The sequence below is a fragment of the Ambystoma mexicanum genome, chromosome 3q, assembly GCF_040938575.1.
Source record: "Ambystoma mexicanum isolate Mex_15411 chromosome 3q, UKY_AmexF1_1, whole genome shotgun sequence".
Taxonomy (NCBI): Eukaryota; Metazoa; Chordata; class Amphibia; order Caudata; family Ambystomatidae; genus Ambystoma; species Ambystoma mexicanum.
In genome coordinates, this window is record NC_090926.1 from 12,658,496 (window position 1) to 12,685,875 (window position 27,380).

Sequence of the window (27,380 nt, forward strand, 5' to 3'; positions counted from 1 at the left end):
ACCAAGGGATTGTCTCGGGGGCAGGTTGCGCCCAAAACCAGAGGATGATGCCCAGAATGGAGAGAACCTGTGCCTTGGTTTGCACTGCATGACAGCGAATAGTGAAAGTACCCCTCTCTATGGACCCTCTCTGCCACTGAGAAAGCCTGAATGTCTCCCTAGCCAGACCCAAAGCCATATAAAGTTATTAAAAAAATAAAAGCTTAACTTTATGCAGTTAACTTCATTTGCACGCTGATAGTAAAATGTGTCCTGATACTGTTACAGTTTCCGGAAAGTCACTGCATAGCCTCAGCCCGATGCTTCCTGAACTCTGGAAACACACCCTTGATACAGCGTTGCAAATTCGCACCTTCCCGACCACAGACTTTACCACATGTGACACCTAGTGACCAGGTAATTGACCCCAGGCAGAGCCTTTCCCCGCTGATCTTAAAATGTTGTTAATATAAAAAGAAATAAATAAAATGATTCACCATTAGACAGAATTTTGTTTACGTTTCACTGGGATTTAAAAGCCTGCTTACAGTTTTCAAGCATGCATTGCACAACTTGAGGAAACAGAAGGCATGGGTTCTGCACCAAGAAGGGGAGAGTGAAATTCAAGATGGCAGACAGGCCGATGAAGGCTTGATCCAGCCCCCTTGGCTCAGAGTGAGGTCATGTGCACTCGGTAGTAGCAGCCAATCCTAACCCTGCCCCAATTAAAGGGCACAGGTGCAGCCAGTCTATCAAAGCCCAAACCATTCGGAAGGTGTGAGCGCACTATAAAAGCCAGAGCCCCCCATCAGCTGGAGTCAGTTGTTGGATCAGGAGGCTTGAGTTTGGAAGAGAGAAGGTTGGAAGGCACACAAGCTGGAGCCAAACAGGAGGTTGGGGAGGCACAGGAGTAGGGGGAAGAAGCTGGTGAGAAGGAAGGTGGAGATAACATCAGCGATGTGGAAGTGAACTTGAGGTGGTAATATCTGGTGGTGAATATTGGAGGGTAGAGGGGCTCTAACCCATTTGATGTATTTAAGTCTCCTAACAAGGAAGTGTACTCTCAATTCGTATGTCTGATGGCTGTAGGTTGAATGTGTATATATATTTCAGGTGCAAAGGGACGAGAAATGTCTCGAGGCCACTGGAGACAAAGAGGAAAAGATTGAAGCGTAGCTTGTCATATGCTGACAAGTAGTCCCAAAATTGTTACAGAGAGAGGTCTTATGGATTGACCTACTAGACTCGATGCAGCCCAGGGGCATGAACTGTGAAACGGACTTGATGTGTTTTGTTTGAATGTTTCATGTTTGTATGCTTACGATCAACTCCTCGATCCACTAACCAATTGGAGCATAAAACTGGTGGAAGGAATTAGGTGTCATATTGCAACACGCTGTTGGTAATTGTTTGCTATGGTTTTTCATTGTTGATAATTGTCCTTGACAATACCATGAATTTGTCCTTTTTGAATGTGAAAACAATGTTATGATATTGAACGAGGTATCACTTAGGACCACCAAACTTGATAACGTTTTTTCATTAATTTCATGTTTTTTCAAAATTCCACCTTTTTACTTTTTTTGAACAAGGGATGTCCCTTATGCCATGACTTTTGCACCATACCTGGAAGCTAGAATGAGAAACAACTATCCCCACTATGGACTTACTCCACTAAGTGCCGTAGTCATACGACCTTACACTGTACACTGGTACACGTTGGTGCGTAATGGCTGTACGAGTATACATTAGACCCACTTCAGTGCACCACAAGAGGTCTTAGTTACCGCCAATATATAATGTATTTTGAATTTGGACAGGGGAGGGGCACCCAGCCGATTTCTTTCGGCGGTGTGCCCCTCTGCCTGTCCGCCAATAACTTTGACAAATCCCATGGAAAATATCCTCCGGATTGCACAGTCATGTGGCTTAAGCTCTATGACTTATATCCTAAAGCGTACTCGCCGCGGGACCCAGCAAAATCTATGATACCGTTTTATCTGCACAACGTTTGGGAATGCGTCACCATGGTTAGGCACTAATTACGCACTAATGCCCACACCAAGATGGCTCCCGGGCGAGAGGGCGAGCTTCCGTGGCTGTCACCCAGCAACCATATCATTACAGAACTAGGCGCGCCTCGCACTGCGAGGAGACAGGCGAACGCTGGGAGTGCCGCTGTTTTTGGGTACGCTTTTAGAAAACTATTGACATTATGTTGCGGTCCTTGCTTGTGGGCCCACATGAGAATGCATGATCACTTGATCCATTGAGTATTCATATCACGGCACGAACGATTGGTTTGAAATATAACATGAATAGCGGACACCGATACGAGCGCTTAGATAATTTGGATAAAGTGTAGATTTGTCTCACTCTCAACAGTGCGATTCAGGCATGCAGCATGGGTGCATTAACCACGGGAGAATCTAAGTCAACCTTTTACATTATGTATGTTAACCGCACAACATCATGATCTCACATTGACGCTAATGTACATTCCAGTACAGTATAGGGATACCTGTACAATAGTTTAAGCATCTCATTGTATATTCTGTAGGTCTGGACAACGTTGTTTGTCCTTGGACCTGGAATACACATGATTCACAGAAGGACCCTTCTGACCCGCCACACATCACGGGACTCCATTCTGAGCAGCCCGCCCACGACTCGATCTATCTATAGGTGCTGCAGATCCCTGAGCAGCAATTATCCACACCTATCTCAATGCTGTATGAAGTTGGAATACAGCTCTCAAGTATCTCACAAGAGGACTTAAGGTTGGTCCTTTTACATCTACAAGTAACCACTTTGAGTCATAATTATGGGTTGACAATCACCCCTAAAATGCTGTCTCTAGGTAAGACATAGTGACATGGAAAGTTGAAGTACATGAATCAGATTAGGCTGTACTAGCCCTGAAGAAGGATTATTTTCTGAAACGTGTTCGCATTTCTCAAAACCTTTTGAAACAGCCTACCATATGTGCAAGAATTTATACATCTTGAGCAATTGTGCACAGGACTATATGTAACTAAGCAGTGTGATATTAGAAACACAGTTATGTGATGTGACACATTGAACAAATGGAGAACATGTAATGAGTTTTGACATTGTTGTTTTTCTGTTAAATTTGTAATGTCTTTTGAATATTTGCTTCCCTTTTACTATATTCTGTAAAAAATACTAATTTAATTGAAAAGGATTGTTGTTTCTTCATTTTCCTATTTACGTAGTCATTGAGAAAAGGTAATGCCCACATGGGCAACAGAAAAATAACTTTAGATTGAATAGACCTTACAATAACACAGAACGCCTTGCTTCAGTTGCGTACCTCGAGACAACTAGTTTAGACACTTTTCCCGACAAACAAACTGAAATATAAATTGGGATAGCCATATCCCTTAGGCGTGCATCTTGGGACTACTTGTCAGCATATGACAAGCTACGCTTCAATATCTGGTGGTGGACAGAGCGTTGAGGTGGAAGAAGGGATACAAGGAGGTGGCATGTGAGCTGAGAGGGTACACATCAGGGTGTGAAGTTTTTACATAGCTGGAGGAGGTGGTTACATCCGCAGTGAAGGTGGTACAGATACAGAGGAGGTTGTGACATTGGGAGGTAAAGGTGGTTTACAGAGAAAGAGGAGATTCTGACATCAGAAGGTGAAGGCAGTACAGAGATGGAGGTGGAGGTAATGTCAAGTTTTGAAGGTGGAACAGTGAAGGAAAAGGTGGTAACAGCAGAAGGTAATGGTGGCCCAGAGGAGGAGGATGAGGTGAAGGTAATATAGAGGCAGAGAGGGTATCAACAGGTGGTGAAATCAAGAAGGAAGAGAGCAGTTCTGCAGTTAAACAGAATAGGAATGTCCTAGCTGGCCAGGTCGGCCCCAGAAGGTGGGAGGAGGAATGAGGCCAGGGACGTCATTTCACCAAAATACCAGAGGTAGCAGAAGTGACATCACATGACCCTTGATCCCTTTATGACATCACATGAAGTGATGTGACAGTGAGGTTGCTGTCCTATGTGGGTGTGAGATCCTTTTTTCCTGAATTGTGGCCACTTATAGGAGACAGTGGTATGGTGTCTTGGTTCTTCTCTCATTGAAGGCCTTCATTCCTCTAGAACCTTCTTGCCCCACCTCCCATGGCGCATGATGCTCTGATGAACTCCTGGTTGACTTTCTTTGATGCCATTTCTGCAAGCCTGTCTGATTTATCAAATCAAAAGGTGGCAGGGTGTCCATAAAGCCACTTTCCGACTCATCTTTGCACCAAGAAAAAGCCAACCGATACCAGACCCCCTTAGAAAGAAGCATCCAGTGGCTCCAAGCGTAAGTCCGGGTCTCCTTCAAGGTTCTGCCTCCCCCCACCCCACTCCAAGAACAGATGCCGCACCCATCTTTCCACACTGCCTCCAGAAATATATCAGGCCCGCCTCCCCAAAAGAACCTTTCACTCCACAAAGAGCTATAATCAAGTAGCCTGCAGGACTATGTGCAGAAACCGCAGAGAGAGTGTCCTCAGCAATGGCACCACACGTCTGAAACTACACCTGTCATTAGGAACACGGAATGAAGACAGCCTCAAATCCCTGCGGGTCAAACCTAAGAGCCGCTTCTTTGAACCCAAGCCTGTACCCCTTTTCCATCCATCCGCGTGCACCCAGCAGCGTGCGTTAAATGGAGAGAGGAGAACTAAGATTGGAACCTTAGAGGCGGCTCCTGGTTGCCCACTGGTTTGCCATCCTCTTCAGTAGACTCGTTCCATGGGGGCAGATGGTGCTTCCTCGGAATCAACATGCCTTGCGGAGAAACAGAATTGAAATTGGAATGAACAGGATGGAATTGTAGTGCAGCCTTGTGACTTTATTCCAACACTGCATTCTGATCATTTATGTTCTAGTCGAATGCAAAATGTGACTTATTAAACTCGAAATTAATCAATAACGAGAAGTACCGCACTGTCTTGTCTTAAAATTATTTTACAAACTGATCTCTTTGAAATGGCCTCCACGAACAAGTTCGACCCCACCTTCTCTCGCCGTATTACCCTTTAACCTCCTAACACTTCACCCCAAATCACAGCCATTCTCCATGTCTGTACTCCTTTCAAAGCTGACAGTTTTTGAGTACCCGTGTTAATCATTGGTGGAATCCGATCCCCCAAGACGGCGCTGATTTGCCTGAGTGATGCTGCGGCCACCCATTGCTCCTCCTTTGTGGTGAGAAAGGCCCGTTTTCCCGCCTGACAGGCAGCTTGGCTCACGGCTGGAGCTGGGTAAACAATCTGTCAGGTTCCATATCTTTTAAGCAGAGGCGCGCGGTGGGCAGCGACAGAAATGAGAGGTGACGAGGCGCAGTGCGCGAGCCGCAGCTTCATTAGCGCGGGAAGGCGGGCCGCAGGTGGCCATTCCGAGCGAGATGTTGCACCATTCTGTGCGGGTGAACTGCATCGGCCTTCTGCTGTTCGTCAGTGTGCGCCTATGTGCGTGTGTCCGTTTGCAGGGGCTCAACGAAACCTAATTTCTGGGGAGGATGGGGGGTCTAACCCTCCAAATGTTGGGAGAGGCGCTAACTTCAGAAGCGGTGGGGGAGGGGAAAACCTATTTTTGTGGGGGGACATCTAACTTCTTTACGCATTCTGAGACTATTCTAGGGCACCTTCAATATTACAAGCAGTTAACTCTCTCCTTTAAGTTTCAACGCATCCACATAAGGACTACTGTGAGAATGAGTGATCTCCATTCCCCTCTCTACTCCCCTGGCATGCAATTACTGACCCCACATTACGATTTCAATTGCCTAAAAATGTACGCATATGAATGAACGTGCTGACAGCGAAATGCTTTAACTTAGTAATTGCAGGGCATTTATTAACAGAGAAGCCAAGGTGTCGTTTAAAGTGGGTCTTGTTCTGTCCGGCCACGGCTCTATAGGTCAGCCAGGTCGAGTCAACATTGCTCAGAATTTCATGGGCTACAGCAGCTGAAGTCCTGTCAGCTCAATGGTGTTGCACCACTGTCTGTTTTTGTCTATGCCCATGTACATGTAACAGCCTCATGTATGTGTGGGTTGGTGAGGAATTCAACCATACACATAGTGGGCGTGCGCTCCATTGGGCTTTTTGACATGGTAGACCAACCTCAGGAAAATGTGTGGGGCTAATCCACAAGCATTTTTTTATTCTCACACCATGACAAACGCATCGACCCATGTACTCTGGGTGGATACAGGTGCAGGCCACCCTGTCAAATTTAGTTGGAATGTGACAGCCAGGAGTGCACCATGTCATCTCCAGGAACAATGAGGGCCAACCTTCCCCCTGCTGTGGCCAGCCTGATTACCTAACAAAGGCTCCATGGATCCGCCCTGTTCTTCTTTTAGGCCTTGCAGCTGGTGGAAGCGATTAACATAATAATAGAGGGTACTTCAAATGGGCCCTTGCTGCAGAGGTTAACAAAAGGGACAGGAAACCCAACAACCTATAGAGGAGCAGGTGGATGCATTATCCCTAACTCAAGCCCCTCACCAGTGTCATTCTGGAACAGCAGGAGAAGGGCCCTATATGAGACTCCATGTGGTATGCCTATACTGCATTGAGTGTACGAGAGACGATATGCCCTCAGACAACCCTATCGAATGTATCCTCATATTGAAGGAGTGGAAGGATGTCGTGTGGAGTGATGTCAGTACGCACTTCTGGATATCAAGTAGTGCTGAGTGAAATCTGACGTGGGCAGAGTGGTGTCATAAAGAAGCTATACATGGACATACTGAAATGAGATGAAGTTACTGAAGAGTAACAATGTAAAAGAAGTGAGAAGAGAAACATGTGCAAAATGATAAAGTAATCATACATACAAAGAAGAATGAAGTAACCTGTTGACCAATAAGTGTAAATGCGCAGCAACGCAAGGAAGATGAGACACATAGAAGCTTGCTATAGAGGAAAATATAACATAGCAAGGACAGCCATGATAGGAAAATGGACGCCAGCTCGTGCAAAGATTCAATATAGCAACCTCAGAAACAGACGAGGGCTGCAGAGTCAGGAGACGTTAGAGAACTTGTTTTGTGTGCAAAACGTCTATGTTGGCGTAGGATCAAGGATGCTATTTCAAGGAATATCTGCAAACCACAAGGGGAGGGAGATGCATGAGCCATCAACGTGAAACTTATTTCTCTTAGATTAAAGAAGAAGAAAACATTTGCAAGAGCCAAAGTATTGGACAATTAACAATGAATAAGGCTCCTACAAGATGGAGTGAGCAAGTCTCTAGAGGCCAAGAGGAGCAATGACACCCAGGATGATTAAATAAAGTAGCAGTAAATAGGAGATTGAAATGGACAAATTTGCAATCTCCTTACTCCAGAAGTCGAAAACAAGGGCTATTCATTAAGCTGTGGATGAAGATAGTGGTGTGCTTACACTCCTTTGAATGTCCCAGTCCCAGAACAGAGAACAGGCTACAAGGGCAACTACAAATGGGAAACTCTGGTTCATGGTCGGAATGATACGAGATGATAGACTAATTGGGAAAGTTGGAGTAATCTGACGTGCCTCAAGCACCTGGGTTTTGTTTTGTTTACGTGCTGCTAGCCGAGCCGAAAGTCCAAGGTTGGGTGGGAATGCCAACCAATCAGTGGGTCTATGAGGCAACCTGCTATACAATGTTGCATAGACCAATCTGCTGCCATTTGGTCTGCTATAATCAGTATTATATGTATTTAGAGGTAGTTTACGGCGTCCCTCACAGATAATAGACAGCCAAGGGAATACTAACCCATGTGTATTCTATAAGTAGATATGTTCCCCTAACCAGTCCCTCCCGTCGATAGGTTTCACAGTTTGCATGTAGGATGATGTCATAAATGAAACATATTGGTGTATAAAAGTTTGTGTGTGAGTGTGCATGCATCAGTCCGATGTCTGCAGTTGACCCTACTTTATTACATTGAGAATAAAGTAGTACATGCCATATTCTTTGAGTCTGTCTGGTTATTTGGTCTGAGATCTTTATTAGTAATCCCATTTAGCACAAGAGACCCTTCAAGGTGCTAGAGCACAAACCTTTCATATGTAACTGTGTCAACCCGAAGCCAGATCCTGCCCTCAGTATCAATGACAGTGATCTGTCATGTCTGGGCCTGCTGCTTACAGTAGGCTACCCAGTAGGGGGACCCAATTCATAAGTTAAGAGAATGTGGTTTGCAGGAGCCAAAGTGTCTGGTCTTGCCACAACTTCAACTGTGACCTGCCTCTTTAAACAGGAACCACAGAGAGATTCATTAACCAGAGAGACTCTTTGATCAACAACAGACAGGAAGATGGGTGGGATTTAGTAGCACACGTTTTCCCCCTTTACCTTTCCTGTTGCAAAGCACTCTGGTTACGACCTCATGCATACAGGAAATTGTTGGTAAGGACGCCAGGATTGGTTCATTAAGGTACGCTTAGCCTACACCAATCACTATGGCACGCTTGGCTTTAAAAGAGGGCCGAGCCCCTCTTTTGGAAGATCACTTGAAGAATTCACAAGAAATCATTAAGAAGAACTCCACCTTGGATCTGGGCTGAAGGTACAGTCTGCCTTACATCTTCTGCCAGGGAAGGAAGGCCAGGATATCCAAAGAGGGAAGCAAGTTCCCTCCCCTAAACATCTCTCATGGAACAGAGGGAAATACAGTACCCAGAGGACCCTCCACTTACCCCAGAACCAGTACCCAGCCAGCACAGAACATGCCCTGCTAGGCTCTGCTGCACGCTCCCTGGACAGGGAGTGCCAGAAGGTCCCTGAACCTAAAACCAAGGACAAGGCAGCTGCCTGCAACACACTCCACAGCTGTGGGCCGTCTGCCATAAAGGACAACACAAGCCCAATGAAGATCCTGGGAGAAGTGTCTCAATGAGTATTTACCAACATCTTCCTTATAGGACATTTTCGAACCAGTCAACTTCCTCGAACTGCAACCAACGGCAATGCTGACCGTTTTCAAGCTGTGTCACTTAAAGACATTTGGGACATTTCTACCAGTGCTTCAGAACAACTGATCAGCAGCGAGACAACGATTCCTGACACCAAGCTGTTGTGCAGACCAGTGTGCTCTGAGACCCCCAACCGGCCCATAGAGTCGAGGTTTGGTCAGAAGCACTTTAAGACAAGATAGCAGCACCCGTGAGATGGATGGGGGTGCAGATTAATACTCCAACACCAAATCAATAATGACAACTCGAAGGTTTGGCAAAGGGAGTCCGTTTAATGACAAGTACAAAAAACGGGGAGTCTCATGAATATCAGCAGATGTGTGATCTTCCTTCTCGCTTCATAACTCCAACAAACTTCATAAAAAACACATCATTTATACCAAAAACTCATCATCACTGACGTTTAACGCTTAAAAGTTGGCATACAATTCTATTGGTTTTGAAAAGGTAACTTTACTATAGGTACTATATCTTTATATGTTAATGGAGTAAGGGGATTGGGTAAACACTGTCAGGTGGGTCATCTAAGCCCTACCTTCAAACTGGCCACTGTAGACATCACTAAAAGTATGACGTCCCATTGGTTCTATTAACTATAGGACCCTAGATCACTTGGTCCATTGTGATTGGGTTGGCACCATCCCCACGATACTTTTTCACTTTGCTTAGCAGCACACAGAATGATCGGCCAGGTGCAGGGTGCCCCTTAGTTCTCCCGGCCTCCCTCCAATTATTGTTACAATCAGTCATCACTTTAGTGGCCATGTGTCAATTATTTCACTGTGGTTGGCCTCAAGACTGCATCTGCTGTCTGGAAGAGTCCTGATATCTTCTCCTAGTCTGTTGCCATGCGTAGGTGTGAAGGTCTTACTTCTGCTCGCTCAGCTGGTCACGTGATTCAGACACCGTGAATTTGCCTTTTCTTCATCAATTTGTGTATTTGATTTTCGTTTCACCCACCACCTGCCTTCGGCTTCTTATCTTGACCTTGCAGAGGAGTATATTCTGTTCTTTGCTTAAATTAATTGTAGCTACTGTTCGTTCATCTTGACAGACACGGCCTTCGTTCTCCCGTAACGATTTGTATCTGCTGAGTTTCATTTCTGTCGCTGTATTCTTGATTTCACTAAATATGAAACTCTTCTCGTGTGGCCTTTTAGTAACTTCTGGTTGATTCTGCTTCTTGTGCAAAGTGGAAATATACTTATATAACGTACTTCTTTTTAGGTAGATATGTATAGGTGGTGCTTGCCACACTATCTTTCTACTAAGCATAGCAAGCCGGCTGATTTTCTTAGCTTTCTTGCGGTTTCAAGCCTATCTACATGTGTAAACTGGTTGAATATCTTCACCATACCCATAGCTTAAGCTTCTTGTGTTTGACATCGTCCTTTCACTTAGGTTCACAATATACTTTATTCATGGCGTTTCGTCTCTTTTTATCATTCTCAGGTTGTTATATCTTCTATATGTGAGTCAGTCCAGATTCTTGTGATGTTACCATTAGTCTACCATTAAGACCTTTTTTGGTTTCTTCAGGGACTGTGCCCAGACGATCTTCATTTCATTTTATTTGTTGATATGGCTTTCTCAATGGATACCTTACTGTCCATGGTTTCCTTGGTATCGGTACTTCAATAGGTGCTGTTCTTCTGATAGGTACTGGACAGAGCCCCCCTGCGGCTCTCTGTTGGTTTATTTGCTCAGCATACGTCACATATTTCGACGTGAACATTTCTGGTACTTCAAAATGGACGGTTGGAGTGCGGGCTGCATTTGGGACCTCCTCTACACTCCCCCCTCTGGGCGATTCATCAACCACTTTCACCTCTTTCTTCATTTCTTCCAGTTTCTCTTTTGCTTCATTGTTTGAGTCCATCCTTTCTTCAGCTTCTGACATGATGGTCTGAAGAAATGTCTCTTTGGGGTTAATATCTTTATTACTCCTTTCAAGCTTCTTGCTGTTCTTACGTGTTCGTCTTTGTTCCACGTCATAAATTGACACTATCCATTCGGGCTGCAGTAAACCCATCTTCCCACATAATTTCTATGTTTCTTGGGATATCGAAACTTTGTTCCTTCTGGTGCATGAACGCTGGCCTTCACAAAGTCTCTTATTTCCTCGTCAGTCAGGTCTTTGGGCTTCCATCCTGGCTCGAAATCAATCATGATCTACATCCCTATGGTTCCTAGGAATTTGAATTAATCTGCCATCCATTGCGGAACCCATGAGAATAGTGATCCAAACCAACTGTCGTCATCAACTTCGTCAATTTCATCAACCATTTGATTCTGTAGTTTTGTCAGCATACCTATGGCTTCTGTTAGAGTTCCATTTTCTTCATTGTGAGAAAGTATAAATGTGCAACATGATTCTCCTATTTTTGCACAAACTCCTCCATCCATAGCTGTGATCATGTCAAGGACATATCTGTTCTGGAGAGTCATCAGTCGGACTGCCCTTAACTCTCCCTTTATGGCGTTGAATCCTTTTATGGTTGTGTTGATAGTCTGCAGTAACTCCCATCTGGTTATCTGCAACCATTTAGTATTTGCTCGAACTTGAAATATTGGCATAAAGATTGTCGTGAACACTGATGAGGTGAAGCTAAACAGCCTGTGTTCGTGTGGGATTGCATGAAAAGCTTCTTCTGATTTGGCAGAAAAGAAATTCTCTCTCTTCATTCAATTCAGCAGTTCCACAGATCTCTTCTTCCTCAGGTGAGCATCTGCTTTTGGAAAACTGTCAATATTCAGGTCACTTTTCGGGATCACCAATGCTGGAATGTGGACATTCACTATTGTACATATACTTCCCCAGTTTCTCGGCAGTCTGATGTATGCACTGGATCCACATGCCCAATAATGATCCATAATTACTGCAGTTCCATGCACCATTCCTGGAGCATCAACAATTTGTCCACAGTTCTGATTCTCTCCCATCTTTCTTGTGCCATTAGGCCTGAAGCACAGTTTGGGCTTTCCAGTGGCACTATCTGCAAGGATCCTCCTCTGTCTTCGACCCATGTCAATAATTTTGCGAGTCTTGGCCATAATGGCTTGCATAACCTTTGTGAATTTTCAATTGCTTCTTTGTAGGCTCCAAGAACCATCCATGCCCTGCAAATCACGACCCCTTTTTCCCATCAATCTGGAGAAAGTACTGTTCCCCAGATTTGCATTTGGCCTCTGTTCTTCCATCCACGAGACTCTTCTTGAGTTTTACCTTGGACATTTAGCTTCTTGTTCACTTCCCATCTGATTTCAGCTCCTTTCACTCCAGGTTTCTCGTACCTAATCACATGATTCTTTGTATGAGCTCTGTTGTTTGCCTTTATGTCCTGGACATAATCATCTTCATCAGGATCAGTTGCCCATTTCAATGAGGCATAACTTCCCATGAACTGGCCTCTGGTCTTGCACATTGCCACATATGAGAGACCGTGTGACGTCAATTTCTACAGCTACAAAGATCTTGGACTTTCCCATGCTATACGGTAGGAGTGCACAAACAATACATTCCCCCTTTGAACCTCGTCTTCCAACTTCTTTCATATGCTGGTACCAAATGTTGTTTCCCAAATGTGCTGTGCTGTCCAAGTAATCGTTTAGTTCACTGTTGTCTCTGTGTATGCTTCGCTTAATCCTTAAGGTTTTCATGTAGTTTGCTATAACTATTTCCCATAATGTATCTGTATGGCTCCTTCTTGCTGGAGGATTCTCAGGTCTCCCGGTCCATGATGCAGGTATCTTTATCTGTGCTAGTCGAGTAGACAAAAGTCTGGCGATACTTTCTATTTCCTCTTGTCTCTTCCTGGCTCTGGCTAATGACGGACATATTGATTCTGCCATCAGCTGTGCTTGTGAGTTTTTCCTTGAGCTTGTCTTTGTCTCTAACAGTGTAGTATCAGGGGTGTTCAGTAATGTAATTTTTGTAGGTTTCTTCTCCAACTCCTCTTGCATTCCTTCTCTTTTGGTCAAAAGTGTCCATATCCACTCTGTCATTGGGCTAGTATATGGCTGTATTGTAGAACTTGTACTCGTCCCCTTCATTGGATCATGTGTGCTTGGCAATGTTGCCTCTGTTTCTTCTCCAGCTCCTCTTGTCTCTTCGGGAGTTCAGTTTTTTCCACTTGTCTTTTCACTTCACTTGTAGTGGAACTTCTCATAGTAGGCAGTCTCTTCTTCTCCCATGCTTTGGATTGTGGTTCTGCAGTTGTTGACACTAGGCCTGGTGTGTGTGCATTCAATGTTTGTGTGCGTGTGGTTGTCAGTAACCTTTTTACATTCACAATCTGCCAACCCTGTCTCCGACTTTGCACTTTGCTTGTTACCATAAGAGTGTGTGTGTCATTGCTAATCACATGCATCTCAAGTTCACTCACTCCACCATCAGATTTCCTAGGGACTGGAAGGATTATGTAAGGTCCGGGTGCGTTTGTGGGCTTCATGTGTGCACCACTGGGTGGGTGCACTGGAATTGGAACGCTTTGTAAACCAATTAAAAATGCAGTTATTATCGTCAATGACAGTAAAATAATGATGAATATAATACATAAACACATTATACCCCTTTAGGTCAATCGGCAGCATTTATTTCCAGAAAAGTACGGACGTCTTTCCGCCTGGGGGAGGACGAGATTGCTGCTCTGGATCCTCATCTCGATCATCTGTTGAGAGATACTAACTTTTAATATACTTTCTAACCAATATTATTTATTTCTGGATCCTGCTGGTTCTGCTTGTGAGTTGCAGGTACTAAAAGAATTGTCTCTCTTGACATGTTGTGTCTTTGTCAGTATAAAAATAAAAAATTAAATTTCTGGCACTACTCTCGATCTGTTCCTCAGCGGAAAGTTAAAATGTTCTCAGATAGTTCTGTTGATGGTTGGAAAGTTCCACTTGCATCATGATACCATGCAAGAGCATGCTCATCTGCGTAGAATTAGCGGAGTCTCTGATGAATTTGAGGATTCCAACATCTGCAGGTCTCCCCACAAGCTCTGGAAAATCCTCGATTTGGCGAAAGAAAACATTACTTGCCAATATGCTGTCTTCTGGTGACAGGGACATTTGTCCTGCCTTTGCTGAAGTTTGGGACTGCTTGTTCTTATTCACTGTGAACAGTGTCTGCAATTTCGGTGTGCGTGAAGAGCTACTTGCATAACAATTCCGTTTAGGATTATACTCAAAAGTTCTGTATTTGCTGGATCTCGAAGAAATGTCAATACGTCTGTAGTTCTTCCGACAAGACCTGGACAGTCTTCAATTAGGGGAACGAACAATACATTAACAAGCCTATTTGATTCTTCCTCCGCTTGGACATTTGGTTTCTCCTCGCTGTATTCCGGAAGTAGGAGGAACTGTTTGGCAATTACAGTAAGCAGCCTCCTTATAGTATTTTCGTTTTCAGGATCTTTGAAGAAATTCAGTGATGCTGATGAGCCCCCCCACCAATAACGGGAACGATCCTACTACTAGCTCGATATATCTGAAAATGTCCTTAGTGATGTCACTGCTGTGGGACACCATGAGTAAGCCCGAGCAAAGTCTCTGTGTCGAAGGAATCTGGATAGTGTTTTTTTCTTCCAATTTATGTGTCCTCAATCAAAATTTGGCATATTCTTTTCTAATCAAGGCTTCAGTGTGCCTCAGTCCAAAGTTCAAAGTCAACAGATTATGTTGTGGCTTCCACATGATTTTTTCTTCTTCACCCTGCAACTAGGATGCACAGAGTGTCCGTTATTTATGTTCTTATCCTCCTTTTTGCTCGGAGGAATGTGCAAAATGAAGCCACAACTTTTGCACAAAAGTTCTTTGTCTTTGCTTTGTTGCTGCTCATGCATCCTTCTTCCTCCTCATGGATCTCGTCTGCATGTGCTGTGGTTCTTCCCTGTCGTCTGAAGTCTCGTCGCACTGGGGTGCAGGCAGGGGGCCTTCTCTGATGTATGGCTTGATGTCACCCAAAAAGACACAAGCTCTTCTTCCTTTTAGCTTTACTGCAGAGGGAGTGCAGTCTTCCACTGTATAGGGACTGTTATACCTTGGCTCGTCCCATTTTTTTCTCGTGTGGTTCTTTACCAGGATGTTATCTCCAGGGAAGATGGATGGTACACGTAATCCTTGAGCTGTGTCGGCAGTAGTATCTCCTTCTGTGTTCCGTGCTGCCCTTCACCCTTTTCGTCATCACTGCAGCTGGCCTGAAATTACAGTAAGGCAAGATGTCATGCAATTCAAGTAATTTTGCATTTTAGACCCTAAGATTTCTCCTGGCGACTGGGCATCACATCTAGCTCTGTCTCTGGGTATCAGGGGAGTGTGCATTCTTCTTCCTGTGGCTATTTTGTATGGCGTAAGATGGTGGTCAGAACCAGGCTGGTTTCTGAGTGCGTACAGTCCCAAAGGAAGGCAGTGAACCATCCCTTTCTTAGAGTAAGCTTCAACTTGGCTATCCTCTCCTTTAATAAGCCGTTGAGCTTCTAACATAGCCCGTTACCTTGTGGATGATATGCAGATGAGAACGTGTGCTTTATACCAGGCAACAAGCTAATCTGCTCAAAAACTTCATTTACAAAGTGAGTCCCATTATCTGATCTCATGACTTTGCATACCCCCCACCTGGGAAATACCTCTCTCATTAGAAATTTGGCTGCACAGGTAGAGTCTGAGTGTGTACATGGACCTGCTTCTATCCATCTAGAGAATGGACACACCACAACAATTAGATACCTGTACCCATTACATACTTGAATCATATTGACGTAATCGACATGCAAGTGCTGAAAAGGTCCTTTGGGCCTTGGGATGACGCCTCTAATTACTTTTAGTGTGTGCCCAGCTGTGAACTGTTGGCAAATTATACAGTTCACCAGAAAAAAGCAACGTGCTCTGCTAGGTTTGGTATGAACCAGTCTTTAGCGAGTGTTGCTGCTAGATTCTCTTTTGTCATGTGTGCTGGATAGTGTAACTGCTCCAGCGCTATTTTCAACAGGGCTATAGGCATTACTGGTTTACCAGTGCTGTCTTGTCGCCACAAGCTTTCTGAGGAGTTTAAAGAGCACCCTTGCCGCTTCCATAAATTCTTCTCCTCCCGTGGTGCCTCCCCTTGGAGTTCCATTAACTGTGTTTGTCCCATATTGTTGTAGCTCTCAGGTTCACTCCGTGTGACAATCATTTTCTCATTTATGTTAGAGACTTCCATATCCATGATCGTCTCGCTCTTGGATGCCATACGCTTGGCTTCCATGTCTGCAGTTGATTTCCTCATGAGATCAAATCTGTCCCCTTTGTGTGGGCCGCACATTTCACGACCGCTATGCCCACTTGGAGCGGTAGTGCCTTAATCAGCCTATCCAATAAGGCTGCATGCTGTACTGGCGTGCCATCTGCTCGGAGGTAGCCCCTCCTTTTCCAGCGTGCTAAGCCTGCGTGCACTGTAGACGTCACATAGGCAGAGTCACTGTACACCGTCACTTCCTGGTTTGCGTGATTCTCAATCGCGAGTATCAACGCCAATAATTCTGCAGCCTGTGCTGAATATTGAGATGGTATCCGTGCACTAAAAAGCGCTCAAAATTCTCCATTTGCTGTGTGCTTCATAACAGCAACGCCTTTATATCTTTGACCATCGTTTTGATCGATTCTCATAGAACCGTCCTTAAAGACAATTTCCTCTTCTGCCGATGCATTTTCCTTTACTCTAGGGATTTCATCATAGAATTCTTCGTAATTTGCACAGTTATGTATTGGCTCTCCTTTAGTGCTATAAACATAGCTGGGTTAACTTTTTTGCATCGGATTATCCTAATCGATGGATTCGATATGATCACTTCATAAACATAAGTTCTCTGAGATGTTAGTGTGCCTTTCGGTTTCTCTAGAATAGCAAATAGCGAGTGCTCGGGTCCAAATTTCCACTATAATATGCCAGGGGCTTGTACCCCAGTGTGGGTCTCTGTGTGAGTATTGCCGTCATAATGCTGCCATTTGTGTGAAAAAAGGTAGAATTCCTCTGCATAATTGGGAAATTCCAAAACTGGTGCCGTGCAAATGGCTCTTTTGAGTTCAGCAAATCCTTCCTCCATGGTTTCAGACCATTCAATCTTTTCTTTCATCACTTGTGCCTACTTTAGGGCCTGAAGCAAAGGCTTGGTGTATGAGCTGTAGTCTAAGACCCATTCCCTGACATAATTGCAAAGGCCTAAGAAGCTCTGCATCTGTTTTACCATGTGTGGCTTGGTGTGTTCAGTATGGCTTCAGCTCTTTCTGGGGCAACCCTTTTCTCCTCATGTGAGATCAGTTGACCTATGTATAGCACTTCTTGTTGACAATATTGTAGCTTCTCCTTGTCAACCTTATATCCTTTTTCAGCCAATATAGTCAACAGCTGAACAGAATCGTGTCTGCACTTCTCCTCTGTGGTGCTGCAATGTCATCCACATATTGTAAAACAACACTTTCTGATGCAATATTGCTTAGGTCCATCTGCAGGACTCTGTTAAAGATAGAATGAGACTCACAGTACCCCTGGGGTAATCTAGTGCTTTTCAGACGCATTTGTCTCAACGTAAATGATGTCATATCTTGTGAGTCTTTGTGGAATGGGATTGAGAAAAATGCATTTTTCAAGTCAATCACTGTGAAACATTTCACCTCAACAGGTATATTACTTGATTGTAGCCGGGTTAGGGACTAAAGGGAACTCAGCCTCCACAATACAATTTATCAGCCTCAAATCTTGTACTAGCCTCCAAGACCCCCCCTTTACTTTTTTCATGGGGTACACTGACATGTTACATGGTGACTCTGGCTTCACTAAGATGCCCTGATCCATCATGGAAGAAATTGTCATATAAATTCCTTCATCGGCCTCCCTGGACATGGGATATTGTTGCGCTTTTGGGAAAATTGCTCCTGGCTTCAGTTTAATTTTCACTTCTCCGACTCCTTTCAATAATCCTACGTCATAGGGGCCTGTGGTCCACACTGAGACAGGTACCTGGGCCATGTCTTCCTCGAAATATTCAGGACGCTTCTGTGCTAACATCATTCTCTGAGGCACTTCTCTTTTGATCATTTTCACCCAAAAGGTGAGGTTCACCTCAACTGCTGTTTCTCCCCCATCTGCTTGCTCATCAAAAAAATCGTCATCAGTGATGTCAGTCAATCTGTATCCTCCTTCAATGGCGATTACTGTGCACCATTGTCGTTCTTCATCATCACAACCATCGATCAAAGCCATTTTCCCTTGTATCGCGGCTGTGTGTATCATTAAGGGAAATACTTGTCCCTTTTCCTCGTGCATATGTATTCTTGGCCTAAACAGAAATTCATCTGGGGTCCTCATGGTTTTCTCAGCAAGGCCTGGCAGCCCTGCCATTAACATGCGTACTCCATATGCAAATATTTCTGGCTCTAATGGCATAGCCCTCATGGCTGTGTGCCCTGCGTATGCTCTAATCATTTTACATACGTTCAAATAGTGCATTCCTGGAGTTGAACATACTATGCCCTCCTCCATGAACGAGATTGTCATGTTTAATTTCGTCATTAAATCTCAACCCAAGATGTTTACTGTTGTTTGTCGTGAATATAACAGCGGTACATTCATATCAAATTCTCCTATAGAGACTGGAAGTGCGTTTGTAAAAGGAACACGACTTGTAGCTCCTGTGAAACTCTGAGTATTTATAGCATCGCCAGACAAGGAAAATTCGCCTTCACGTATACACGAACATGTTGCACCTGTGTCAACTAGGAAGGAATATTCTTTATCCCCTATAACGACATCCACCCTTGTTTTCTGGTGAGGGTCTGGTGTCACTGATAATATAGAAAACATCAGGGTTCCCAGTGAGCTGTCCTAGTCCATATATAATTTTATCCCACCCTGTGGGAATGGACTTCCCCCATCACCAGTGTTATTCCTCATTCCAGGGTTCACGGCCTGTCCTGTGCTTACTGTCTATGACAGTTGCATTGGTGACTGTTGAGACTGTCCCTGCAGAAAATTCACCGAAATCTGAGGTTGCAACCCTTGCTGTGCTCCTGGCGTTTGTTGTTGCACTGTGTGATTCTGTGCAAATCCATTTCCCCCCTGCTGTAAAAACACAGGCGGATTCACCATACCTGCTCCTGTTCCTTGGCTGTTTTGCATCATGCCTTGATTTCTGCATGTGCGTGCTAGATGCCCTGTCATCACACACAACCAACATCCTGGCGGTGGTCTGATCATTTGCCCATTTGACATATCTTGATTGCCATTTTGGATGTTTTGAAAGCCTCCTTGATTTTTCTGGAAACCTCCCTGATTACTCTGCCATCCTCTTCCTCTGAATCCTCTTCCCCTGGGGTAAAACCCTGTATTGCCCTGATTATTCTGTTGTGGATCATTAACTTGTTGCTTGCTCGATCCATATCCGCTAGTTATAATTGCTCCTTCAAGGGCGTATTTTGACAATTTTTTCTGTTCTAATTTTGCCTTTTCACCCTTTCGTGCAGCTTCTTTTTTGCGATTCTTTTCTTGCAGTAGCCTGCAATAGTGTGCGATGGTCAACTGTATTTCAGACCACGGTTTAGCCTTGATTCCTACCAATTTCTTCAGCTGTTTCAGTACTGAATCTGGCAGCTCTTGACATAATATATGTTAGAATACAGGTATAGATTTCCCCCAAGATTCACGAGTCTTGAGTACCCGCGCGTCTTGGAAATTCTGGATGTAAATCAAAGGGTCCTCTGACTCCTTCATTTTATGAGTCATGACAGTTCCCATGTTGGAAGTATCCGAAATACAGCAATCATAATGCTTTCCATACCGCAGCTCTACAATTGTTAAATGGAGCCCTGTCATCCATAGTATTAACTGTGGTCATACCAGTGTAGCCTGCCCGTGTCCACACATCGTCTGCTCTATCACAAAGTATGGCGATTAAGAGACCTTTGATATCCCTTATAGCTAAAGTGTTCCCTCTTGTCATTTTTTCTAGCTCGTGTATACATTTTATGGCTCCCGAGGTCAACATTGGAAGCTTGTTTTTCAGGTTTTCCCGATCCATGTGTGGCCATGGAATATACTGTGGTCTCGCTCCCCCTTTCTCGATCAACGGAAATTGGGACGCATAGTCCTCTCTTTCCTCTCTCATTGTTCTTCTCTCTATTGCAGGAGTAATATTGCAGGACTAATATGCCCGCATCACCACCTACCTGGCATTGTCCTTAGCTGTCTCACATAGGGTGGTGGAGACACCCCCCTCTGACCGTAAGATACTTCTTCGTGTCGGTCTGACTGTGTGGCTGACTCAGATGCCCTCCACCACCTAGAGTCTGACCATCTTATCCCTTTCCCTCCTGAGACTTGTTTTTTGCATCTTCTCTCTTCCTCCTTTTTCTTGTGCTCCTCTCTTTCAGCGTCAGTCATTGTCTGTCCCCAACTTGTGTTCCTACTTATTCCCAGCCTATCTAGGGACAGTTCTCTATTTCTACTACTTCGGGAGACGTTCTCAGTGTCATAAAGCTGAGTGCTCTCCAGGCGCTCGTCTTCCCCCTCCCCCTGGGGTACTTGTTCTAGCCCCATTTCATCATATATTCTATCGATCGTCTCTCCGATGCTTCTGGTGTTAAAGTCATCCTCGATATTCGCCCTAGACGTGCCTGGTACTGAATCGTACTCAGGAAAGAATTCTTATCTTCCATTCTACTACTGGCTCAGGTTTTTTAACCTCCCTTTACAGATATTCAAGATCGCGTGCTCTCTGTCTTCGCTTGCGTTCTATATCGTCATCAAATTCTCTGCGCTTCCTCACTTCTTCTCTGCCCCGATCTTTTTCTTCTTTCTTTTCTTTTCTACATTTGTTTACCCTTCAGATTTCCTCATCCCTTCGTCTCTTTATTCTTTTCTCTCGTATCCTTTGTTCTTCCTCTATCCTTCACTGCTCCTGTCTGTCTTGATCATTGGCTACTCTCTGTTTACGATCGTGTTGCCTTTCTTGCTCTTCACGATATAACTGTTTTCTTCTTCTTTCTTCCATATTCTTTCATCTCTCAATCCTTTTTCCTTTTCCTTCTCCTTCCTCTGTACAGCGTCTAACTTCTCTTTTTGTCTCACGTCATCAATGCCTTTGCTATCGAATTTCAATAGAATCTGCCCTCCCATCCATTCGTTCTGTGTGAATACTATCTCATCAGTTTTATCCTTGCTTCCTTTCCATCTTTTGCCTTCTCTCTCTGTATTGAGAGATATACTTGCTTGTGTCTGGTCTTTTCTCTTGTTCTTGCGTCTCTCCTTGTCCCTCGGGACTTTGGAGGTGATATCTCTATTTTTGTCTATATTTTTGTCACTACTTTGCGTAGGGGACTCATACGCCGGGTTGCTATATCCTGTAGCTGCTTTAAATTCTCTTAATGGGTATAACCCTTCGTCCTTACTGTTTTCAATTTTCGTTTCAGATGGGACGGGTGGCGCTGAGGGCGTCTCACCCCTCTCTGTGCATCCGTTAAGTATCCAGTCTAATGGTGGCTCCTCCTCTTTACCCTGTTGGTACATTTTCCACAACTCTAGACCAGCTAGGCATTTGTCTAACCTTTTGCCCGTGTATGTGGTATGCAAGTATGTCGTCATGTGTTGCAAGACTTCTTTAGATAACGATCCACCCTGTGGTCATGGCATAAACATTTTATTTGCGGTTCTTTTAACCCATTCTGCACTGTACTTTTTCAGCTTAGGTGCATGTTTTGGCAACTGTTTGCACAGGTGTACTGATGGAGTTATGTATTCCATGCTTAAACCTGTCCACTTTCTCTTTATACAACACTTGTTATGTCTTTGGTTATTTAAACAATTCCAACAATATGAGTGAGCACCAATCGTCGCAAGCTCCAATCCAGTTTTTCCACAAAATGTTATATCTTCTATTTTACTCAATAAACATCAGGTTACATTCTACAACATTTGAAGTATCCAATCGCGTAATTTTTATGCTAGTTCCTCGTAGGAAAATGTTCGACCTATGACGTCACAACAAATAACACATAAGACAGACGTTAACAGACTAGACGAACTCCAGCTGGTTACACAGACCTCTGCATCTAATATTACCCCGACATGGAGTCTAAACTCATCCTTTCATGGGTGTCTTTAACTGCCATGGTGACCTATTTGTTCCTCTTCGTTCAGGACTCTGGATGCAAGTTTCTTCTAGCCGCTATATTAAAGCGTAGGAATAAGGCGAATCCTCTCCCTTCTTGGGTGTTTCCCCCCCCGGTATCCTCTCTCTTCTTGGGTGTCCTTCCTGGTATCCTCCTTTGCTACTTTAGTCACCCTATGAGTCACTATTTCCTTTCCTAGCAGCACCCGTGAGATGGATGGGGGTGCAGATTCATACTCCAACACAAAATCAATAATGACAACTCGACAGTTTGGCAAAGGGAGTCCATTTAATGACAAGTACAAAAAACGGGGAGTCTCATGAATATCAGTGGATGTGCGATCTTCCTTCTCGCTTCACAACTCCAACAAACTTCATAAAAAACACAACTCGTCATCGCTGATGTTTAACGCTTAAAAGTTGGCATACAACTCTATTGGTTTGGAAAAGGTAACTTTACTATAGGTACTATATCTGCATATGGTAATGGAGTAAGGGGATTGGGTAAACACTGTCAGGTGGGGCATCTAACCCCTACCTTCAAACTCACTACTGTAGACGTCACTAAAAGTATGACATCCCATTGGTTCTACTAACTATAGGACCGTAGATTACTTGGTCCATTGTGATTGGGTTGGCACCAACCTCACTCATACTTTTCCACATTGCTTAGCATCACGCAAAATGGTTAGCCAGGTGCAGGGTGCCCCTTAGTTCCGCTGGCCTCCCTCCAATTATTGTTACAATCAATCATCAATTTAGTGGCCATGTGTCAATTATATTATATTATATTATATTATATTATATTATATTATATTATATTATATTATATCATATTATATTATATTATATTATATTATATTATATATTACCGACACCACCCCGACCATCCTGAAGCGCTGGCTGGGCTGTGTTATAGAATTTCCCTCAGGGGAGGGAAGGGGACCCTGCCGAGGCTCCCTGGAGCTGGTGTTATGCTTGTGGATTGTACACCCACATTGGAAACGGATGCCCAAGGCCAGGGACATCACCTCCAAACATCCTAGAGTTCTGGCTGAGCTGCGTTACAGCTTTTCCGTTTGGGGAGGTATTGGCACACTGCCAGGGCTCACTGATGGGGAAAAGCTGTAACACAGGCCTCCTGGACAGTTGGAGATGATGTACTGGGCCTTGGACATCTGTTTACCATATGGGTAATACATCCTGGGGCGATTCGTGCAAGTCAGACCTCTGTGGATTCCCACGGGTGTCTTCTTTTTGGAAATGCATGGGGTTCCCTGTTTTCCTTGGTGGCTGCGCCACCCCATGCCCAAATCTGTAGGTTGTCTACAAGACCAAAATCCTGCAGAATCTGCTCTTCCGAAAGACTTGGGATTACCAGTTTTGAAGGTCTAACCAACTGGCCTTCTGGGATCTGACAACCCTCCCACGTAATGGCACCGTCAGCACCACACACATGGGAGCTGCAAGAGAGGTGGCCGTTAATGATGCACATGCTAACCTGCTCCACGGCTTAGACTAAAACACCCATCAGTGCAAACTGCACACCATCAACACCAAGGCTGTTAGAGGAAAGGACCAATAACTTCCTAAACAGGGACATCTTTGACGAGGAGGGACGTCAAATGCACAGCAATGAGACGAGACATCAATTGCACTGCAATGACACAGACTCCTGGGATGGACTCAAAGAGTTATGTTATGTTATTGAAATTTGTACAGCGCGCAGTCACCCGGAGGAATGATGTCCTAGAGAGGGAAGGAGAGAACCAATAGCCCACCAACAGCTGTCACCTAAAACAGAAATCTTTTTAAAGCCTTTCTGAAAGCCAAGTGATTTGGCAGTATTTTTAATGCCAATGGAAGGTCATTCCAAAGTTCAGCAGCGGCCACTGAAAAAGCCTGACCACCAATACGAGAGCGGCAGAAGGGAGGCACACATAACAAGCCTGCCAAAGCAGATTGCAAGGAGCGCTTTGGAAGGTAGCGGATGAATTTAGTCCAGAGATATTCTGCCTCCTGTCAATGCAGCGCCCGATGAACAAGGTACAAAACATTTAACCTGATATGCTGGGCCACCGGAAGCCAGTGCAGAGAACGCAAAACTGGTGAAATGTGCGACCCCGTTGCCACCCGAGCAGCAAGATTTTGCAGGCACTGGAACCATTGGACTATACCCTTGGGCTGAGCCAAATATAGGGCATTACAATAGTCTATTTGGCTCAGCACCATGGGGGCAACCACCGGCAGACGCAGGGTGGCCGCTAACATGGGAAGCACCTTTTTCAATATTTAAAGATGGAAGTAGCCAGCTTGGCACACTGCAGATACTTGATCATCCAAAGAGAGGGAGACAGACAGACCACTCCCAGATTCTTCACCTTAGCCATCGGAACAGGGAGTGGATCAAGAGAGGAATCCCAGAAGAAAGACACCCAGAGTGACCGATCGGGGGGGGTGACACCTACCACCAGCACCTCTGTCTTGTCTCCATTCAACTTCAGACAATTGTGGTTCATCCACTCACCTACAGCCATCAGGCGCTGGTGAAGGCATGATGAAGATCTAAGTGGATCAGGATCTGAGTGTCGTCGGCATAAAAATAGCACCTGATGCCGAGGGAGCGGATGAGACGCACTAAAGGCCAAATATCGATGTTAAAAAGAATGGGAGACAAGGCAGAGCCCTGCGGCATCCCACATCCAAGGTGGCAGGAACCAGAGAAGAAAGGAGGAAGAGAAAGGATCTGAGTGCGGTCGGCCAGGAACGAAGAGAACCAGGCCAGCACCTGACCGGAGAGGCCAATCTGGGTCAGGCGGGTCAGCAGAGTGGGGTGGCCCACAGTGTCAAAAAACGCTGACAGATCGAATAAAATCAGTGCAGCAGCCCCACTTGCATCCACCAGCCTGGCCATATCATCCTGAACCGATACCAAGACATTTTCTGTGCCCCCTGCCAGGCCTAAAGCCTGACTAGGCAGGGTCCAGGAGTTCAGAAGACTCCAGAAATTAGGATAAAAGAGTTGAAACCAAAGATTCCAGAAGCTTCATAAGAAAGGGTAGAAGAGAAATAGGTTGGAACTTGGAAAGAAGTAATGGGTCTAGTGAAGGCTTTTTCAAAAGGGGGATCACCATGGCGATCTTGGGTTCCAACAGAATACCACCCGACTGGCAGGAGGTATTTATAGCCATTGTAATCTCCCTCAATAACTTGGGGGAGATATCTCTGATGACTGCCAATGGAACCACGTCTGAAGAAGCACCTGACTTAATTTGTTGAATGGCAGTGGATACCATTGCCTCGGTAAAGAGAGGAAAGGATGACCATCCTTTCAGGACAGTTAAGCCACTTGGACCTGATAGTTCACTCTCAGGGATAGATACCGCTACGGGCGCTAGGATATTAGCTCGGATAGTCTCAATCTTTGAAGCGAAAAACTTAGACAGCGAGTGGCAAAGTTCCTGAGAAGGACTAACAGTAGAAGCATATTTAGATGGGGAAGAAAGTGATTTAACCATTGTGAAGAGAGCTTTAGGCTGACACAGCGAAGACTCAATTTTCTGTGCTAAATAGGATTTCTTAGCCACTGTAATAGCCGGTATTGCACCGCAAGTGCGCCGCTGTTGAGCTGTTTGGCTGTGCGGTGGTGCAGGTGGGCGCACTGGTACTCCATTTAATACGTGTAATTCGTTGTTTTTTTTACTGCATTTTCTGACTTTGCAAGTTCCTCTGATTGTTTCGGACTCACACGCAGCAATAGCTACTTAGGTAAAAAAAGCAAATGCCTTGAGCTATCTCATTACTGCCACTTTAGCCACGTAAGATCCATAGTCTGACTGCAGTGGCTGTTTGTCTTCTCCCTTGTGTGTGCATGACAGTCATTTAACGATCTCCCTTTCCGTACTCTTTTAAGCGGCTACTGATTGGTGACAGGTGTTCTTGTAGTTATTCAATTAAGCACTTGTGTTATATCGAGGTAACTTGTCAAGCATTGAGCCTGCATTCAAGTTAAAAAGCTTTCTATTTGTGCTTTGCTTTGTAGTGTGGTATTGTCAATTTCTCCAAATATGGTGGGAAGTCTGCACAGCGGGAAGTGCATATCAGAGGGAATGGCGCAAACAAGACTGAACACCACGGTCCCCAGACAGTTCCATGAAGGCAGTGATGACACGGGAACTGACTTCCCTCAGCACTTAATGTTGAATGAACGTGTAATGGACTCTGACACTACTCCCTACAGCCAACAATCTCTTGCAGTAGAACCCAATGATAGAATCTGCACACAGAGTAATGCGCCAAGGGCGCAGACTCACGCTTAACTTTTTGCATCTTCTGTGCCTTCTGAGGAAGTCACCCAGCACGCAGCATCTAATGCCTCTATGGCTGTGAATCGCTTGGTGAGCTCGACCACCCGTTTATGCCAGGAAGAGCAATTTAATAATTGTGTATCGGATATCTCAATATTGGCACCAACACTTCAAGCTGATTGGGGCAAGCACTTTAGAATTTCTCTAGGGCCGTCCTCTTGCGCTTCATTGCTACCTTCCGAGTTGAGCCTGCATAACTTTCATGGGGAAAACGTTGAGGGTCGCAATATTCGCTATGGTAGGTCTTATGCAACCATGACAGAGCATCCCTCAACGAGTTCGCCTAACTCTCCCAGTAATGTCCCTGTTTCTACGAATGGTTTCAATATATAGGAACAAAACACATGGGCTACCCAACACTGCGGGTATTGGTCTCTTCTTCAATAACAAGGACCAAAATGCTTCTCCACGACATCCCTGTAGCCCCGGCTCCTGTGATTAACCACCCAGACAGTCCTTCCCTTCCTGAGATAACCCGGATTCTCAATCTGCCCGATAAAGGCCACGAAAAGACTCATCTTGACTTAGACAACATTAAACTTTCTATCCTGGACCTTACGAGTAGACTGGAGGGTTTCATGACAGGCCATACAAACTTCCAGGTTGAGAAAATTATTACTTTAGACACTCTCATTAAAAAACTGCAGGTGCCCACTTCCTCAACAATAGGTAGCAAATCCACTCAAACCTACACTCATGTTGTGCCAGGTGCACATATGTTAAGAACCTAGGCTCAAGTAGTTACAGCAGGAGGAGCAAATGGTGCTGTAGAGGGCGACTTATCCCCTTCTACTCTGCTTGCATGGGTCAACTTAAATGCCGCTAAACTGGACTATGTATTTCGGTACTTCATTTTGCAAAGGCCAACTCTGCAAGGTGATTTTAGGGAACTTAATCCACAGGTT